The sequence below is a fragment of the Aquarana catesbeiana genome, linkage group LG03 (assembly GCF_042186555.1).
Source record: "Aquarana catesbeiana isolate 2022-GZ linkage group LG03, ASM4218655v1, whole genome shotgun sequence".
NCBI lineage: Eukaryota > Metazoa > Chordata > Amphibia > Anura > Ranidae > Aquarana > Aquarana catesbeiana.
This window is the reverse complement of record NC_133326.1, coordinates 76,401,560-76,422,574: the sequence shown is the minus strand read 5'-3', so window position 1 is coordinate 76,422,574 and position 21,015 is coordinate 76,401,560. Positions and strand designations below refer to the sequence as shown.

The following is a 21,015-nucleotide window of genomic DNA, read 5'->3' as shown; positions in this document are numbered from 1 at the left end:
TACCCTCGAGTGCCCCTAAATTCCCTCAAAGCTCTCTGAATACCATCCTGCAACCCCAGGGCCCTCAAATCAATTCCCACCGCATTGAGGTGTACCCCGTCACCCTGAAGGTATCACCAAGTATCCGTTTCCAGGTCCAAATGCCGGATAACCAAGCCTCTGTTCCTAACTACAAATCAGCCTACCTCCCTGTTGACCTTGCGGGCCTTATTGAGCCGCTCCACCGACCTAGGCAAATGCCAAGTCATCCAAGCAATGATGTCGGACCACACGACGAGCATATCTGGAAAGGCCATGCGGAGCCGCAGGAAATCAAATTTGACATTGTGAATGATGTCCAACATGGACCTCAGTCCTAAATCATTGCCGCCGATGTGTGGCACCGGAACATCCGGTGGTCTATCCAGTCATGCAAAGCGATGCACTTCCGGCTCCATCCTGCTCCACAGCATGCCTGGTACTCCCAACCAGCGGACACAAGCCTCCTGCCTACAAATGCCTAGTTGCCTACCAATAGGCCTAACATCTGAAACAGAACAGCCCATCAGAAGGCAGCGATCCACATAGTACTCTTTTTGCCAATGACAACCTAGCAAGCAAAAACTATCTGGGTGAATGGGAAGGAAGCAGTCTAAATGCAGAATCAATATCGGACTTGGCCATGAGAGCCCCTTGTCCATAATGTCGGACCCAGAAAACAGCTGCATCAAAGGAAGTGTAAGATACCATACACGCAGTCGATCTCATCATTGATGACCCACCCTTCGTGAAGGAAAGGTGGTGAATAAGACGAAACTTATCGGGCTCCTTCTTAGGCACGACCCCCAGGGGTGAGATCACCAAATCCGCTAAAGGCTGCGAGGGGAAACGCAAATTCCTTCCGCAATTTCACAGAAACCACTGCAGGACGTTACAAAGCTGAACGCAAGTTCTGTGACACTGGTGGAACAGAGGCCAGGGCACAAGGTAGGCGAAAGCCTTCGGAGAAACCCACCCCTAACAACCAAGCAGCCTCCCAATCTGGATATCTATCGAGGAAAGGCCGCATCCTTTCCACCCTCACTGACATCATGCCTTTTGTTAACAGACTCGCCGGCAAGGCCCTTCCCCTACTTGAAGCAGCGGGACAAGGGATGCAAACCTCCACAGCCGGAGCACTCGTGCTTGTAACGGAAAACCCCCCAAACTTGCCGGAGTCCTCATTATACTGCCAGTAGACACCACTCTTCTTTGCGGCCGGTTGTCCGGGAGTAAATGTGCCACTGGCCCCCCCTTGAAAAAACTGATTATGGGCCCGCGCAGAGGTCCTAAGTCGCATCCACAAACTAATGTCCTTGTGATCCTGTCAGAAACCATGAATCAGACCGAGACAGAAGTGCAGTTAAAAAATCACACTTGTTTAATAATAATAATAATAATAGTAAAAGGTAAACAGAGCAACGTAGTCAAATCATAGCCAGAGTTCGGTAACCTGAACGGATAGTCAGACAAGCCAGGATGTCAGGGAGCCAGAGAATCAGCGTAGGTAGTGGAACAGCAAGCAGGATCATGAACCAGATGGGACGTCAGGAAAGCAAGTCTTCAACAGGTACACAGGAGAGAGTCTCTGGATGTGTTGACCAAGGCGAAGGCAGAGAGGAACTGAGCTGAACAGCTTAAGTAACCAGCAGGACTGACGAACAGGATCAGGTGAGTCATTGTGGAAAAGATTGGAGTTGGCAATTAACCGACAGCTAAGCGGCCTGCTCTGAGAAGGAAGGTCTGAGCCCAGCCCTGACAGATCCCACTGCAAGGATGGGTGAATAGCTCTCCGCTGCCGGAACTGCTTGTCGTACCTCAACCACGCAGATCCCTCGTAGACTCCGTAGGCCTCACCAATGGCATCAAGATAGCAGAAGAGCACCGAACAGTGTTCCGGATTCTTCTCTCCAACTACACTTGCCATAATGGCAAAAGCCTGCAGCCAATTAGGGAAAGTCAGCAGGATAAGCCTGTACCGCCGCTTTTCTTCATCCTTTTTGCTCTCCTCTGGCTTGAGTCACTGTGGAAAAGATTAGAGCTGTCAATTAAACAACAGCTGAGCGCCCTGTTCTGAGAAGGAAGGGCTGAGCCCAGCCCTGACAGTACCCCTCCTCAACAATCTCTCCCCCTCGGAGGACCACCAGGTTTGAGGGGAAAACGACTATGGAATGCACGGAGGAAGACAGGGGCATGTACGTCCGAGGATGAGACCCAAGAGCGTTCCTCCGGACTGTACCCTTTCAAATGAACCAGGTACTGTATGCGCCCACGGAACCTATGGGAGTCAACAATGGACTGTACTTCATACTCCTCATGGTTCTCAACCTGTACTGGGTAAGGATGTGGCACCGAGGTGGTAAAGCGGTTGCAAACCAAAAGGTTTTAATAAGGAGACATGGAATACATTTGAGATACGCATATTAGAAGGAAGGTCTAAAGCGTAAGCCACTGGGTTAATCCTGCAGAGAATACGCAAAGGCCCAATAAACCAAGGTGCCAACTTCAGTGAGGGAACACGGAGTCGGAGGTTGCGAGATGACAGCCAGACCCTGTCCCCAACCTGGTAGGAAGGCGCAGGCAGGCGTCTGCAGTCAGAATGGAGTCTGTACCTATCATTAGCATGTCGCAAAGCCTCCTGGACTTGTACCCAAGTGGAACGACGACCACGGAGCAGTGTTACCAAACACCCGTGTTTTCATGGGCAGCCCATAAAAACTGGGTAATTTTTCAGTGCGCATGAAAGCCCGTAAAGAGAGAAGCCTGCCAGTGAAAAAAATCCGCTTTCAGCCAGTGACGCTTTCGGCTCGACTGCGCATGTGCAGTTCCTGTCTGAGCCAGCGGAGACCGAGAGTCTCCGATGATTTATCTGACTCTAAATGAAGCTACTTGTACCCTCCCCCTTTTCCCTGCGCGTGAGTACTTGAGTTCCTCACAGGAGATGCTGGGAGGGGGAGGAGTGGAGACAGTCTGCAGTGGAGGACGGAGTTCAGCCTAGCCGAAGGTAAGCTAGCTGAGCAACATGCAGTTCTGTCGGTGGCTTATGTTAGTGAGGAGGGGGAGAGGGGAGATGATGGGCTCCGTGTAGCAGGCTCCTGTCTCATGCTGTTACACTAGATCTTTTTTGTGTGTGAAGTGAACTGCTCTGCTTCTTAAGGGAGCACGTTTTCTGAGATCTCCCCCAATCTCTATTACACCTCCCTGTCCCTACCCATTACCTGCTTACCAGGCACAACCTCCTTTCCTGCATGACCACCTCGTGTCAGGCTGTGTGGCACTACAAATCCCAGCATGCCAGGAGAGGGAAGGCAGCAGCGATATCACAGATCAGGCTAGTTTTGTATAGTGTGTGTTATAAAATCTATGATCATATATATTTTTGATTATTTATTGTGCTTGATGGTCTTAAGGTGTTTATTATGCATATATTTTTTAGTAAGTAGTGAGCAAATTTGGTGTGGAAGCTTACTGGAGTATTTTTATTTGTTTATAATGGAAAGACAGAGTAGTGGAGTTATGGGGGAGGTGGATGGACAGAGAGATGGAAAACGTGAGGAGTGAGTTAGGATCACACATGCGGACTGTTCAGGTCCGCCTGTCAGTTTTTCAGGTGGACCTGAACGAACGCTCCATGCATCTCTATGGAGCGACAGATGTCAGCTGTGACATGTCCGCTGACATGTGATCCACTCCGCCAGATCCAGACAGAAACCCTATTTTCCATCCGTCTGGTGGATCGGATTGGGTGAAAACGGACAGGCTGATCCATTTTCATCCAATTCCCCCATAGAGGAGAGCGGAGATCTGATAGGTCTGTCTCTGCACAGTGAGCAGAGATGTAGCTGTCATCCACCGCCTCAGCGGTAATCAACGGATCAATCTCTGCTGAGCAAGCGGAGTCCGTGAAAACAGACATTACTGTGTGAAAGAGCCCCAAAAGATAGTATAGATTGGGTGACAGAGAGATGGATGATGGGATAGAGCAAGGCATGAAGGGATGTGAGCGAGACAGAGAAATGGAGTGATGGAGCAAAGGATGGAGGGATGGAGTTATGGAAAGAAAGAGGGAGAGACAGAATAATAACGGGATGAAAGTGATGGAGGATAGAAAAGGTGCAGGGATAAAAGCCACAAGGATTGTTAGATGGACAGTGTGATGGAGGAAGGGATGGGGCAAGAGATAAAAGGATGGAGTTATGGAAAGATAAAAGAAGGGAGGGATAGAGTAACAGAGGGATGGAAGTGATGGAGGGTGAAGAGGTTGGAGGCACCTGCAACAGAGGGAGGGATGGAGACAGGAGGTGATGGAGGGATGGAGACAGGAGGTGAAGGAGGGAGGGATTGAGACAGGAGGTGAAGGAGGGAGAGATGGAGACAGGAGGTGAAGGAGGGAGGGATGGAGACAGGAGGTGAAGGAGGGAGAGATGGAGACAGGAGGCGAGGGAGGGATGGAGACAGGTGGTGAAGGAGGGAGGGATGGAGACAGGAGGTGATGGAGGGATGGAGACAGGAGGTGAAGGAGGGAGGGATGGAGACAGGAGGTGATGGAGGGATGGAGACAGGAGGTGATGGAGACAGGAGGTGATGGAGAGATGGAGACAGAGGGTGAAGGAGGGATGGAGACAGGAGATGAAGGAGGGATGGAGACAGGAGATGAAGGAGGGATGGAGACAGAAGATGAAGAAGGGATGGAGACAAGAGATGATGGAGACAGGAGGTGATGTCGGGATGGAGACAGGAGATGATGGAGGGATGGAGACAGGAGATGAAGGAGGTATGGAGACAGGAGATGATGGAGACAGGAGGTGATGGAGGGATGGAGACAGGAAATAAAGGAGGGATGGAGACAGGAGATGATGGAGACAGGAGGTAATGGAGGGATGGAGACAGGAGATGGAGGCATGGAGAAAGGAGGTGATGGAGGGATGGCGACAGGAGATGATGGAGATGAAGGAGGGATAAGGACAGGAAGTGAAGGAGGGAGGGATGGATACATGTGGTGAAGGAGGGATGGAGACAGGAGATGAAGGAGGGATAGGGGCAGGAAGTGAAGGAGGGAGGGATTGAGACAGGAGGTCTTTAGAATTTGGGACATAAATTCTTGTGATCCTGGTGGCTACCTGGGATTTCCCCTCACTTTCTATAGGTGGCTATAGAACAGAAATTAAGGGGAAATCCCTCCAGTGGTGACATACGTGACAAAATCTGATGGGTTATAATAACCTGCCCTTACTATATCAAAAATTACATAAGAAATATGTTTTTTTTTTATCTTAATATCTGTCTTAAACCACTGTACTAACTGCATATTGTACTTGCTTGTAGCTTAAGTACTGAAATTTGCACTGAAAACTGTAATTCTGTAACTTTTCGAAAATGCCAGTAAAAACATTGCTCAGCCAGTAAATTTTCAGTTTCGGGTCAGTGAATTTCAGTCTGGTAGGTTGGCAACACTGCCACAGAGATGCTCCTCTAACGCAGGGATGCTCTGCGGAACAAATAAGTCAGGAAACGTGGAAGGTTGGAAACCATGGTTTGCCATAAACGGGGACAATCGGGAAACAGAATTCATGGCACTATTGTGAGCAAACTCCGCCCAAGGTAAGAGGTCTGACCAGTTGTTATGATGGTCAGAAATATAGCAATGTAGAAACTGCACCAAGGACTGGTTGGCTCGTTCTGCTGCCCCATTAGACTGCGGCTGATACGCAAAGGAGAAAGAAAGCTGAATTCCCAACTGTGCACAAAAAGCTTGCCAGAACAGGGATAGAAACTGACTACCCCTGTCCGAGATGATCACCTTAGGTAGCCCATGTAAGCGAAAGATCTCCCGAGCAAAAATGGAAACCAGTTCCTTAGATGTGGGCAACTTCTTAAGTGGAATACAATGAGACATCTTCGAGAACCGGTCAACCACCATAAGGATAACTGTGTTGCCCTGAGAGTTGGGTCACTCCACAATTGAGTCCATGGACAGGTGGGTCCAAGGCCTCTCTCCACTGGGTATGGGTTATAGGAGGCCCACTCTAAGGTGTCGTGGTGTCTTACTCTGAGCACACACAGAACAAGCAGCTACAAAGGCGGCTACATCAGCATGTAGACTAGGCCACCAGAATTGTTGGGAAATGGCCCAAAAGAGTTGATTCTTCCCAGGGTGGCCAGCAGCCTTGGGAGAATGGTAAGTCTGGAGCACAGCAGTACGGAGACTCTCAGGGACAAAGCAGCGGTCACAAGGTTTCTCAGGAAGAGCATGGACCCGAGCAGCAAGAATTCTGTTACCCAAAGGAGAAGTGAGACTGGTGTGAACCGTAGCCAGAATATGATCAGGAGGAATCACAGGAACAGGAACTGATTCCATCTTGGAAGTAGAGGAAAATTGTCGCGACAAAGCGTCAGCCCTTACATTCTTAGTACCGGGTAAGAATGAGACAATGTAATTGAAACTTGACAAGAATCGCACCCTTCTGGGAGAGAGGCGTTTGGCCTCAGACAAGAATGTGAGATTTTTATGGTCAGTAAGAATGAGAACTGGCACAGTGGTGCCTTTGAGAAGATGCCTCCATTCTTTAAGGGCTAAAATGATCGCTAAGAACTCTCTGTCCCCAATCTCGTAATTGCATTCCACAGGTGACAATATCTTGGAAAAGTAGCCACAAGGATTCATAGCTCTCTCAGAGGTAGGACGTTGAGACAGAAGGGCGCCAACTCCAGTCTCAGAAGTATCAACCTCAACGATAAAGGATAACGTAGGATCAGGATGTGCCAACACAGGAGCAGAGACAAAGGCAGCCTTGAGACTCTCAAAAGCCCTAATGGACTCCGGAGACCAACTCTGTGGGTTACTGTCCTTTCTGGTCATCTCAGTCAGGGGCTTGACCAGAGACGAGAAGTTACAAATAAACTTTAGATAATAATTGGCAAAGCCAAGAAAACGTTGCAGAGGACGTATAACCACGGGTCGGGGCTACTGTAGGACTGCTGAAAGTTTCTCTGGGTCCATCGAAAAACCGGCAGTGGAAATGACATAACGCAGGAATTTAACCTGTTCACGATGGAACTTGCACTTCTCCAATTTACAATAGAGATCGTTCTCTTTCAGCTTCTGAAGCACATGACAGACATTATTGAGATAAACCACCACACATAGCTGCAACAAATCTCAGAGGATATCATTGATTAATTCCTTGAAAACTGCCGCAGCATTGCAAAGGCCAAATGACATTACAAGGTACTCATAATGACCTGTTCTGGTATTAAACGCAGTTTTCTATTCGTTGTCCTCCTTGATCCTCACGAGATTGTATGCTCCTCTCAAATCCAGCTCCCTTGAGGCGGTCAAATAACTACGTAATCAACGGAATTGGATAAGCATTCTTAATCGTGAAACGATTGAGACCCCTATAATCAATACAAGGTCTCAGTTCACCACTCTTCTTCTTCACAAAGAAGAAACCAGCACCAGCAGGAGACAAGGACTTGCAGATGAATCCTCGAGAAAGTGTGTCTGCAACATACTCCTCCATGGCCTTATCCTCCAAGACCGACAAAAGGTAAACCCGGCCACGAGGGGGTATGGCACCTGGTTGAAGGTCAATTGCGCAATCATATGACCGGTGTGGAGGCAAACTACCGGCTTGACCCTTGTCAGAGACATCACTAAAATCGAGGTACTCCTTCGGCAGGGAGGAGAGTGAAGAGGTGCAAAGGACCTTAGCCACATTCTGGAAACATGTCTTTGTCATGGTTATGCAGTAATCTTTGTCTGTCAGCTTACCTCCTCCATGTCTACACCTTTAGAGGCCAGCCACTCTTACCTGACTGCTTATATCATCTTCCCTCAGCAAAGCTCCACTTCAGCCTCTAATTAGGAACACTATATTAACCTGTGTATTGCAAGCCAACCTTGCTGATCAACCATTGTGTGTTTAGCTTTCGTGTGCTACTTGCTGTGTCTCCTACGTCTGATTCCAGTTACCGATCTTGGCCTGTTCTCGACTATCCCTGTCTGCTTGTGACCCTGACCTTTGGCGTGTTCTATGTTTATCCTTGTCTGCTAGTCACCCCGACCTTTGGCGTGTTCTATGTTTATCCTTGTCTACTAGTCACCCTCACCTTGGCTTATCCCTTACTATCCTTGTTATTCCAACCTCCTGCTTTCTTCCTCTTTCTCCTGTAGTCTACAGTGAGCGTGAGCTGTGAGACCCTGGGGGCCGCAACCTGGAGCCAGACTGCAGCGCAGTCCATCCTCACCACCAGAGGCTCTGGTGAACACCTGCTGGCTCTTAGACTTGGTGCCCTGGGGAATCTATGCTCTAGCTCTAGCATCTGTGTTGATGCTCTAGTGGACCTGCTTCCTGAACCTCCCAGAGTTCAATCCGCAGCAGTCAGTCCTAGGGTCCACTACCTTAGCGGTGCACTCCTGACTCCTATGGAGTGCATCTGTCACCTGGACTCAGGTGACCTGACAGTCTTGCTGCATTGTGGCGACCAGGAGAGAACCTCAGCACAAAGCCAATCAAAAGAGGGGTTGTGCCTCTGTAACCAAGGATAACCAATAACCAGCGGAAACCTAGATGAGGAAATAAATTGGAATTGGATTATCTCATGGTCAAGAGCCCCTACAGCCATGGACAACGGAACAGTTTCACGAGTCACAGAGGCAGGCTGTAAAGGCCTCCCGTCAAGAGCCTCAATGGCAAGTGGAATGGCACGAAGCTGAAGCTGAATCGAGTGCTTAGATACAATGGCAGCATCAGTGAACAGGCCTGCAGCCCCAGAGTCCATTAGAGCCTGTATCTCGACGGACGAGTCAGACCAAGAAAGGATAACTGGGACCAGAGGCTTAGCCTTCAAGATAACTGGGGATTAAACAACGCCACCTAAGGTCTGTCCGCTACAGGACCTCAAGGTTCGGGCGTTTCCTGGACGGGTAGGACAAGACCTCAAAAAGTGACCTGCCTGGCCCCAATAAAGGCACAATCTCTCCCTCCTTCTAAAGGTTCTCTCATCCACAGAAAGACATGTGAAGCCCAAGTGCATGGGTTCATCTTCACTGACCGATTTGGTACCAGGAGGAATGGGAGGTGAGGGAAGGGTGGGACTGCAAAGCTCAAAGACAAATTCTGGAGTCTGGAGTCAATGAGGATGGCAAACGTGATCAACTTCTCCAGCTCAGTAGTTATATCTCGGGCTGCTATCTCATCTTTGATGGTATCCGAGAGACCATGAGAAAAAGCAGCCACGAGGGCCTCATTGTTCCACGCAACCTCTGCTGTATGCGTACGGAATTCAATGGCGTAATTGGCAACAGTTCTCGTACTCTGTTTGATGGACATGAGGCACTTGGCGGCAGAAGCGGAGCATGCAGGAACGTCAAATACCCTTTTGAAGGAAGCCACAAACTCTGAGTAACTCAGGACAACAGGTTTTTGCATCTCCCATAGAGGGTTTTCCCCAGGCCAAGGCTCTCTCAGAAAGCAAAGATATCACAAAACCTACTTTGCTTCTGTCCGTGGGAAACGCCTGGGGCAGCATCTCAAAGTATATCTCAAACTAATTAAGAAACCCTCTGCATTGAACTGGATTGCCCCCAAATTAGCAAACTGATCCATATGGTGATCCTGCTCATCCAATCTGGAAAAAATATGACAAAATATATTACATTATATTAATATTACAAACAAGTGCATCTTCTGAATTCATGGTCTTCGCCTACTGTCAGAAACCATGAATCAGACTGAGACAGAAGTGCAGTTAAAATCATACTTGTTTAATAACAATAATAGTAAAAGGTAAACAGAGCTACGTAGTTAAATCATAGCCAGAGTTCAGTAACCGGAATGGATAGTCAGACAAGCCAGGACGTCAGGGAGCCAGAGATTAGCCTACTTCAAGACAGGCCAGGAAATCAGGAAACCGGAGAATCAGCATAGTGGAACAGCAAGCAGGATCATGAACCAAAAGGGACCACAGCCAAGAAAGTCTTCAACGGGTACACAGGAGAGAGTCTCTGGATGTGTTGACCAAGGTGAAGGCAGAGAGGAACTAAACTGAACCGCTTAAGTAACAAGTAGGACTGACGAACAAGATATCATCATCAGGTGAGTCACTGTGGAAAACATTGGAGCTGGCAATTAACCGACAGCTAAGCGGCCTGCTCTGAGAAGGAAGGGCTGAGCCTAGCCCTGACAGATCCTACTGCAAGTAACATTTTTTTGCAGACTTCCGGCTTTAGGTGTGCACCCAGAGGCCCCTCAAAACAAACGTAAATCTCACATTTTGCAGAGTCGGCCAGCCTGACTGAATCCTGTTTGGTAACGGCCTCCCCAGACAACTCAGCCTTGTCCCTCGACACAGTGGCATAACTAGAACCTTCAGGGCCCTGGTGCAAGAAACCATAAAGGGCCCCCCTGACCTCTGGCCAGGGCCCTTCCCACTGATCCGGGGGCAGCAGGACCTGGATAGGAGGGGTGGCATATGGAGGAACAAATCCCCTCCATTTTCCTCCTGCAGCCACGCAATGCCTATTGGAGGGAAAGGAAGAGAAGCAGGCTTTTAGCGGCTGCAGGAGAAAAATGGAGGGAATTTGTTCCTCTATATGCTCACCCATCAAGGTGTACATGAGCAACATGTGCGCCATTGCAATTGTGACCCCTGTAGTTATGCCCCTGGGATGAGTGGCAGCGGTGGTGGTGGGGGATGGGATCAGTGGCAGCAGTGGTGGTGATGGGGGATAGGATGAGAGGCAGCGGTGAGGGGGGATGGGAACAGTGGCAAGGGTGGTGGTTGAGGGAGGTGGGATCAGTGGGAGGGGGGGATTGAATGGGATGAGTGGCAGAGGTGGTGGGTGGAATGGGATCAGTGGAAAGGGTGGTGGTTGGGGGGGATGGGATGAGTGGAAGCGGTAGGGGGCATTGGATGAAATTAGTGGCAGTGGGGGTGGGAGGATGGGATCAGTGGCGAAGGTGGCGGTTGGGGGGGATGGGATGGGTTGAGTGGTAGTGGAAGGGGGGGATTGGATGGGATGTGTGGCAGTGGTGGGGAGAGAATGGGATCAGTGGAAAGGATGGTGGTTGCGGGATGGGATCAGTGGCTGTGGGGGTGTGGGTCACTCAGTGGCAGCAGTGGTCATGGTGGTGTTGGGGGTGGATCAGTGGCAGCAATGGTCGTGGTGGTGTGTGTGGGGAAATCAGTGGCAGTGGTGGTGGTGTGGTGGGGGGATCAGTGGCAGTAGTGGTGGTGGGGGGGTATCAGTGGCAGTAGTAGTGGTGGGGGGTATCAGTGGCAGTAGTGGTGGTGGTGGGGGGGAATCAGTGGCAGTAGTGGTGGTGGTGCGGGGGGAATCAGTGGCAGTAGTGGTGGTGGTGTGGGGGGGATCAGTGGCAGTAGTGGTGTGGGGGGGATCAGTGGCAGTAGTGGTGGTGGGAGGTATCAGTGGCAGCAGTGGTAGTGGTGTGGGGGGGGGGGATCAGTAGCACTAGCAATGTTGATACGAGGGATGAATACAGTGCCACTCACTTGCAGATTACTCGCAGATGACTTACTTCCCCCTCCTTGCTAGGTCTTGCTTGGGCGGACAGAGAGGATGGGCAGGGCCTGTGTGTACCCATGAGGATGGGCAGAGTGGGCGGAGAGGATGGGTGGAGCAGGTGGGAACTGTGCCCGTGAGTGAGGGCGGAGCGGGTAGGAACTGTGCAGTCTGCCCGTGAGTGTGGGCAGGGAGGATGGGCGGAGCGGGCGAAGAGGATGGGCAGAGCAGGCGGGGACTGTGCCCGTGCGGGAGGGTGAAGAGGATGGGCGGGGACTGTGCCCGTGCAGGAGGAAGGAGAGATAGGCGGAGCGAGCGACTGTGCAGTGTGCCTGTGAGTGCGGGCAGAAAGGATAGGCGGAGCGGGCGAAGAGGATGGGCGGAGAGGGAGGGGACTGTGCAGTGTGCCCGTAAGTGTGGGCGGGAGGATGGGCAGAGAGGAGCGGGGAGGATGGGTGGAGCGGGCAGGGACTGTGTGCCCATGAATGACCAGTAAGTGTACTATCTCCCGGGCGGCAGCGGGCCCCCCTACTGTGGCAGAACTCAAGGGCCCAGTCGCAAGTGCGACTGCTGCGACCATGGAAATTTCGCCACTGCCTCGACACCAACTTGTCCATCGTCGCCGACTGGCCCAGTGCTGCGATTGCCACGGAGTCAACCACGGACACTGAAGCCAGCTCCGTCGCCACTGACACACCCACCGGTGGGATCCATGCTGAAGACGGCATGGTTTGTGCACTCGTTCCTGGTTCAAATCACTGGACCAGCTCCTTCAAACCCAAAAGGAACCCCTGCAACCCCCCATCTGTCCTGGATGTGGCGTGCCCGCTGCCCGCACTAGAAGGGGCAGAAAGCACGGGCAAATCAGACCGCGGTGCCGCCAACTCTGTACGGGACAGGCCCCCGCCAGACACACATCATCATCAACAGCAGAAAACACAGAACTGTTACAAGAATTATTAGACTTACCAGGCTGCCTAGGAAGGATCCCACCAGCCACATGTCCCGACTCCATCGCTGTGCGGTGTCCATGTGACTCCTCCCCCTCTGAAGCAGACAGCTCTCCTTCTATCCCCTCCTCTGTCTCCACGTCTCCCCTCTCTGGTAGCCCTCCAGGAGTAGTGGCCCTGGATGCCGAGGATCCATGCAGCTGCTGGCCCCGCCTCCTTGCCCTGGATCTGCCCACCGATTTCCAGGTCATTTTACTGGAGCGCCCAGGGCCCTGGGCACTCACCTCTGGTCTCCCAACACCGCTCCTCCGTTCTTCTGACACCACCTGGTGCTGGCTGGTCCCGGGAGAGCCGCCAGCCATGAATGTAGAGGGCCCAGCGGCCGTAGGAGCACGATGAAGGGGATTCCTTCCAGGAGCGCCACCCGTGGGCGCAGCCAATCTCTTTGTAGTTGGTCCTGAATGGGCCTGCACGGAACTCCCGATGTGGTGCCGAGCTCTAGGAGAGGAGTCAGGAGAGAAGCGATCCAGAGGCTGAGACCTCCGAGCTCGTAAGGACTCCTGCCCCCCTGTCCCTGACCCGGAGGCTCGATCTCCCAGGACAGATGAGAGTTGCTCCTGCAGCCACTCCGCTCCTCTGGACGCCGCTTCTGCCTTGAGCTGGGAAAGCAGCCTGTCCACGTCTGGCATCTCGTCCAGCAGCTGCAGGGGAACCAAGTCGTTAACTGCACCGCGAGATCCTCTGGACTCCAGGGTGGGACCACCTTTTCTTAAATCCACGTAGCCAATCCTCTCCCCAGACTCCCCCACCCAATCAGGTAAGCCCTTTCATTGCTTTACTTGCTGTGTTCCCCTGTTCACTGTCATGCCTGCTCTTCGATTTTTTTATTTTATTTGTTTCGCTCCAGGCCTCACGTAACAAAGACCCCTTATTCTATTTTCTCCATAAAGAGCAGAAATGTTTCTATTCTCATCCTGTATGATATTAAATCATAGAGAATGAATCACTTATCTATGATAAAAAGCTGGATATCAGAAGATTCAATGCATTTGATCCACAGGAGTCAGGACTCACCAGCCTGCAACACAATTGCAAAATAAGAGCTATGACATCCCTAAAGCGCTACAAAGTATATCTAAACCCAACAACAAAAATGTAATATATTGAAGCTTATCAATACTTCGTTACGGTGGCTGCATTTGTTTTCTTTTCTTGAGGCTTTCTTATTTCCTTAATTTTCACCAGCAACACACTATCTATCCTAGGGTGACAACATTTACTTGCTGTACTGTATGCAGGAGCAGCTTTGTCATTCTAGGACAGGAAGTGTGTTAGATATAGATATCTTTTTCCAAAGAGCTTCTGATCTGTCTGGTGACATCACAGGTGAGCGATGTTCAGTTAGATTAGTGCCCTGCTGGGATCTAAGGAAGAGGGTTGAATGATTCTAGTCATCATTCAACCTAGAAGAGGATCACCATCTATTGGAAAAGAGGATTTACTGCAGGAGAGTAACCCCATATTCCTTTCGTTGCTACCAACGCATGTCATACATCTGTGGCAGCAGGGTTTGTACAGCATGTGTACACTCCACCAGTGCTGGGACAAAGTCATCTAGAGCCCAGGTTGAACCTTCCCAATATTGTGCCCCTCCACCAAGATGTATGATTGCGTGTCAGCAAAAATCCCCCTCCAAAAAAAAAAAAATATTGAGCATTAATCTGCATACGTTTTACATTTTAAAGCTTGACATGTTGGGTTTCTATTTACTCAACGCAACCTCGTCTTTTATATTTTGCCCAAAAATTATATATTGTGTGCCCTAAAATGAACTTTAGTGTATTTTGTACTGAGAAGTTGCGCTTCATAAACTATTTTGCAAATATTGACACAAAATGTTTTAACTACCACCAATGTAGTCTCAAGGGCATCTGCTTTCAGAAAATGTTTGGAGGTTTTAGCTAATCTTTAGACCTAAAATGATTTTTACACATGTGTGCAAAAAAATTCAGAGAAAGGGTATTATTGTTGGAAAAGAACAACAGCATGTAATGTAAAGTTGCTAATAAACTGACAATACTGTATGCATTATACCTATCTATGCAGCAGGTGGTGCTGTAGTATTATAGTGTATAGTGAATGTATTCTATGATATAACAGAATGTATTGTCTGTATCTAAATGTGTACTTGTTTGTTATTCAGTTCCTGTTTGTCTCCATGGTGATAAAAGACATGTAATGTATTTCTCCACAAACGTAAAGCCGTATTACTGCAACCAAGAAGCTTCCAGCCCATGATTTCAATACCCTGCTGATAATTATTGTGAAAAAAGAAATGACTGGGGAATGGAATATGAGGGACTGCCAACATCCTATATTATAAACATAGAGAACATGTATTGCACTGATGGGGACTTCCTCTTCCGCCGGTGACGCGTGACGTCATCACGCCCCTCGGGGCGTGGCTACGCCGCGCGCCCCTGCCTCAGGGAGACACTCTGAGTTCCTATTTCAGCTGCTTCCTATTGCAGCTGATTACATGGAACTGCCAGCAACACATTACTAGTTTGCCTGATTGGCTTTTTACACAGCCTCATACTATTTAAGGTGCACACTTACATCCAGCGTTCTCTCAGTCTGAGGACTGCTGACTGGCTGCTTGCACCATATTTATTCCATCTCCAGTGAAAGGTAAAATTCACTCTATTTTTGACTAAGCAATTCAGCGCATGGTGTGCCTGCTTTGCTGAGTGACTACAACTTGATGTTTTACCAACATCATAAAATTATATTTAATTGCTACAACTAAATCTGCAGTCTTTTCCTTTATGACTTTTCAGATAAATGTTTTTTGCTGGGTAAATACCAGGGAGTCTCTTGCATAGGTGAAACACTTGGTTGCCCCCTGTCTGCGCAGCTACACGTCTGCAAGTCCTTGTTTGAGTCTTTCCAACCAACATGGTGTATATGCCATTGTTTTTATGTTTTCTCTATGTCTATGTTGTTCCTATGAAATCCATATGTAAGTACTTTTGACTTAAAATAATATATAAATCAATTATATGATGTTAACTGTTTTTATATATTACAGCACACATATTATGTATAATATTTGTGTTGCAGACAAAAATAAAGTCACCACTAGTAAATCATCCCTGAAGAAAGGAAAATATGTACCAATAAAGATTTCCGAAACATGTCGGGATGCATGCTACAAATCTCCATGGACTGTCCTCAGTTTTACTTTGGCAGTACCTTGAGTTTGATATATTTTGATATACATGTATATTCATGTGTCGTAAATTCCATTGGTGTACTTTGTATAAACATTTTTTAATGATTGTTGTCTGTTGGCAATATCTACCTTTTTGTACTTTATAAAAGTGGCACAGAGTTGCCTTTTACATATTTCTATATTTCTATACTTTTTTCTGCCTAAAAAGTCCAAGGGGGCGGCTCTTTATAAACTAGTTGCATTTTCTCTATGCTAATAATTATTGTGCTTTTTTATTTTTACAAGAGCCGACCTGTGAATTTCTATTTTTTTAAAACATTCAGTTTTTTTTTTAAACTGTTCTTTAGCAAGGAACATTCATTCCACAAAAATTATTGTGTGCTGCTCATTGCCTCCAGCATTGTTTATATTTTTTCTTGCTGGAGGCCATTTTGCTGAAGCCCAGAGCCCATGAGCAGCAGTAAATCTTTTGGATGTGAGTTGAGCGACCTCTACATTTTTGGCACAGTGGCAAAAAAATAGAGTGCAAATGAGCATGTGCAGAGCAGGGTGAGACATTGTATTACTCGATCATACACAGTATAGGCACTTACGTTTAAAGTGATTGTAAAGTCTGTTTTCTTTTCCTTTAAAAATAACAAACATGTCATACTTACCTGCTTACCTGGATTTGCACAGAGCCACTCAAATCCTCCTCTTCTCGGGTCCCTCTTCTGTGATCCTGGCCCATCCCTCCTGTCGAGTGCCCCCACAGCAAGCAACTTGCTATATTGGCACCTGAGCCAAGTCACAGCTCCGTGTCCATTCATATACGGAGCCGCGGCCTGGCCCTGCCCCTCTCTCTCCTGATTGACAGCAGTGGGAGCCAATGGTGTGACTGCTGTGTCTCAGCTAATCAGGTGGTAGAGTCTCGGACGGCCGAGGCACTTGTGGACATCACTGGACAGAGATAGGGCTCAGGTATTAGGGGGGGCTGAGGGGGGCTGCTACACACAGAATGTTTTTTTTTATCTTAATGAATAGAATGCATTAAGATAAAAAAAACTTTTGACTTTACAACCCCTTTAATGTTTTACATATCTATACCTGCAAAAGGGGCAAGCCTAGAGTGATCTATCAGGACTTCATTTTCTGAGTAAAGTTCCACTTTTAGCCTGGGTTCACACTTGTGTGCAGCAAACATTGTGTGTGCTTCGCACAAGAATCGCACTGTCTGTGCGGGATGAATTGAGCCATGATTGCATTGTATCCGCACCAAAACGGTGCATGGCCCTTTTTTTTTGCCCCGCACCTGAATCGCATTGCATAGGTGTTCACACCCATGCGATGTGATTCTGGCAATCACACTGCGTTTTGTGATCTGTTTCCAGGTGTCGTTAATCTAACATTGACAACTGCAGCAGATCGCATGAACGCCGTGTGATGGCTTTGCAGTGGGATGCGGGGAAACAGTGAATCATGTGCGTTTCCCACATCGCATCAGTGTGAACCAGGGCTAAAAGATAAATCTACCGTGCCTAGAAATATTTACATTTTCATCAATTCTTGGTGTTTAGATATGTTTTTCTTTAGGTTGTTGGACATGAAGATCTGGATGGCAACAGCTATGGATGGTTCCAGGCCTTCAGATGCCAATGCTCTTGGGTTGCTGGGCCTATACAGTTCCTTTTATTGCTCCTGTAGCTTCGTATAGTTATCAAAGCCTTATAGTTCTTGGCAAAGGTGAATTTTATACTGTAGTCTGCCAAACTAGAATATATTGTGATATTCAAGTGCAAACTGTTCACGCAGACACAGTGCTGTGCACATCCATATTTTACAAATGACATTGCTGATCATCTGCGTTTTCATATGTCTGCTATTATTCCAGTTTGTGTTATGTAGCAGTCTAGCACTCATCTCATTCTGTGAGACCAAAAAGAGCTCAGCCGAGCTGTAAACAATCTGCAGCTGCGTTTTGCCAATCTAGAGTACTATCCCTGTCATATCTGTTACATTCAGAATCTGCTTTTCTTTATGCCTGAGTGCACATGTTGGCTGCAGAGCCAGCAAATTATCATGTGAGGCAAACAGGGAAGCACAGTCTTGCCTAGAACACATCACACCACTTCACATATATTGCCTACAGCACAGATCAATGCCTCCTTCCCTGAAAGCTATTTATTAGCTAGATCTGGGATTTGTTGTTATCAGCCACAGTGCCCATTTCTATAGTAAGCCACAGGAATATCCTCTCATTGAGAATAATGCTGTAATGCAGACACTTCAACTAGACGTGTATAGTAAAGGGAACTGTCCACTGGGAAATAGCAATAAGTCATCTGAACCTGGGAAAATTGGTGCAGATAAGTAGATATCTCCGAGACCCAATGCATCACACAGCAAAGTGACTTAGTAGTTAGCACTAGGGTCTGCATGTTCCCCCTGTGCTTTTTGCGCACTAGCGCAGACCTCATGCATGCACTTAACTCCTTAAAGTGCTTGTAAAGCCTTAAAGTGGTGTTCCAGCCGAAATGACACTTTTTAAATAAAAATACCCCTATAATACACAAGCTTAATGTATTCTAGTAAAGTTAATCTGTAAACTAAGGTCTGTTTTGTTAGTTTATAGCAGTAGTTTGTTATTTTATAAACGTACAGCAGGCCGTGGCCATCTTAAGTGTGGGCATCTGAAGCCAGACTGTATTTCTATCTGGATCTCATCCTTGCAGATCTCGCACATGCTCAGTGCAGCACAAGCAGTGTAATAGGTTTCAGGTCAGGTTTCCATAGCAACGGCAGTGTCAGAGGAAGTTGCCGCCCCTTCCCAGAAGGCATTGCAAACAGGAAATGATGCGATGGGCCACGGCCAGGGAGGAGGAAGCGAAAAATGAATACAGCAGATATACAGTAGGTGCTGAGAAAAAAAAATAAAAAATATCCAATTTGTTTACAGTGCACAGTTTAGTGAGGGATGCTGAAGAGTTGTAAATGTGGGTGGAACTCCACTTTAACATTTTTCACCTCTATGCATTAAGGTGAAAATCCTTCTGTGCTGCAGCTCCTGACCCCCCCCCACCCCTTTTCTTGCCTGAGCCTCATCTGATCCAGCGATGTACACAAACCCAGCTATTAATATGTCCTCATTGGACAGATTGATAGCAGCAGGAGCCAGTGGCTCCTGCTGCTGTCAATCAAAAGCTGTGACATGAGAGCGGGGGCGGGGCCAAGTCCCACTGTCTGTGTCAATGGACGCAGCAGTGGCACTCGAGAGCGAGCCTGCACGGGTGCCCCCAGGGAAAGTGGCATTTCATGGGAGCACCTGATGAAGGGGAGAGGCCCAGACCGGTGGCCCCCAAAAGAAGAGGATCGGGGCGGCTCCGTGTAAAACCATTGCACAGAGCAGGTAAGTATAGACATATATTATTTATTTATCATTTTTATTTTAAAAAAATCAAACAATTAGTATCACTCTAAGCTCTTCCATACATGCTGCTAGGTACAGGTTCAGTCCCAGATACTTTTGGGGGAAACCGATCGATAGGGAGGGGGCAAGAACATCGACCTCCTCGCTGAGGACTTGTCACCTACGCCTGGTAGTACAGTAGGTACCACGCTTTGTTGACCGGCTGCTATACATTCCCACCACTCTAAAGTTACCCATGGCAATTATTCTCTTCTTCCAACTTCCCCACTGAGTTAACCCTTTCGTGATGGTCTTCCACTCCTTGTAAGCTTTACAGGCCCTGTTCTTATATGCCATCTACCACCATGCACCCCTTTGAATAACTTCAGACCAGGCTTAGAACAGTTAAAATGCTGCAATGGAGCTCTCATAGTGCAGACATCTCAGTCTCATAAATAACATTCACAGATTCCTCCTAACTAATTATCCTGGGCTGCCCAGGCATACCTTTACAGGTAGAGATACATACCCTGCAGGTGTATCCACTTAGGGAGGTAGTTGAGCATTGCTCTGAGCTATATCTTCTCCTTAACATGGACCTTCACGCTTCCCATGTGGCCCTGATGGCGGCCCTGGGCCAGCCTTCCCCCTATTTATGTACAGACCAGGGTGGAGGGCAGAACCCAGTGGCGGCTGGTGGTGAATCCTTTTTATCTTTTTTTTTTAGGGAGGGCGCAAACAGTGCACCCACATAAACTCACTATTTGTAGGCAGCTTCTGACAAGCTGGAGAAAGGGGAATTTGTGACAGTGTTGCTCCAGGGACTCAGCCATTGCTGCAGGCTGACTTTGGACTACAAGTCCCAGGAGAGGGACATTAAAGAGGAGAAATGGTAGGGGTTAGGGAGGGCTTAGAGAGGAAAAAGGTTCTCTTTCCCACAGGTGACCAGGACCTAGACAGATTAAAATTACAGCAGTGGAAGCGGAGGGTACACGATTCCTATTTGTGAGCAGTGAAGGTGAAGTGGACGCTATCCTGGAGGTCAGAGGACACCATCAGAAAGTGAGAGAGACCTGTTTACCTGGCAGGTGAATGAAGAAGCGTCTGTTTACAAAAGACTGGTGAGTGACCGCTGACCAACTATATACTGCAGCTGATAGCAGGGGGGCAGGTTTGCCTGCTAGGAACACTTGACCATTGCATGCACAACCCTTAAAGGGACACTACCCTGAGCATCCATTGTAAGGTTTTGAGCCCCAATGAGCTGGTTAGCAGAAAGTTGGACACAAGTGTACTACTGACCGCTGACTGTTACTATGGTGGACACTTATCCCCCCCCCATTGTTAGGTCTATCCTTTTCAAGTAAAAGGTGGATTATTAAGCTTCCATTTATTGCAACCTGTTAGTTATATTGGTTACTTACTACAACACTGCCAGCTGAGGTTGTTTTATTGTTGGCAGCTGTGTTAAACCGTTTAACTGTGAGCCAAGTCAGTATAACCTTTCTGAATTATCACTGTATAGCCTATCTTGCTTGTACCTGTTGCAATATACTTTACTGCTATTTCAAACATTCTGGTTTAATTTTCTAGTGTATATCACTGCATTCATGGATTAAACGTATATTGATAAACACCCTCTCTCTGCATCTATATTTTCAGCCCAGGGAGGTAAGTCAAAGCACAGAGCTGTGCGTAGAGTCATGACACAAGAACAGAGGATCCGGCGCATCAAGCAGCTGCTTTGGGGTAAGTGCTAAACTGTTTTGGTGCTGTGCAGGAAAAAAGTAACAGTCATATTCGGAACAGGGTCAGAACCACATCCACCTGGACCTGTGGAGCTGCGCTATGCTTGTTGCAGCATCACTGATGCAAGAAGCTACTGTTAAAAGCAAGCATG

General features: G+C 48.1%; 1 long non-coding RNA gene across 1 annotated transcript in view; it reads left to right on the top strand.

Annotated features, from left to right (window-relative positions):
* Positions 1-2,891: 2,891 nt before the first annotated feature.
* LOC141134445 (uncharacterized) overlaps positions 2,892-21,015 on the top strand; it is a 42,979-nt gene continuing 24,855 nt past the window's right edge. Inside the window, exons 1-2 of the long non-coding RNA XR_012243153.1 lie at positions 2,892-3,022; positions 20,778-20,864. This is a non-coding gene — a long non-coding RNA (uncharacterized lncRNA). The remainder of the gene's footprint in view (positions 3,023-20,777; positions 20,865-21,015) is intronic.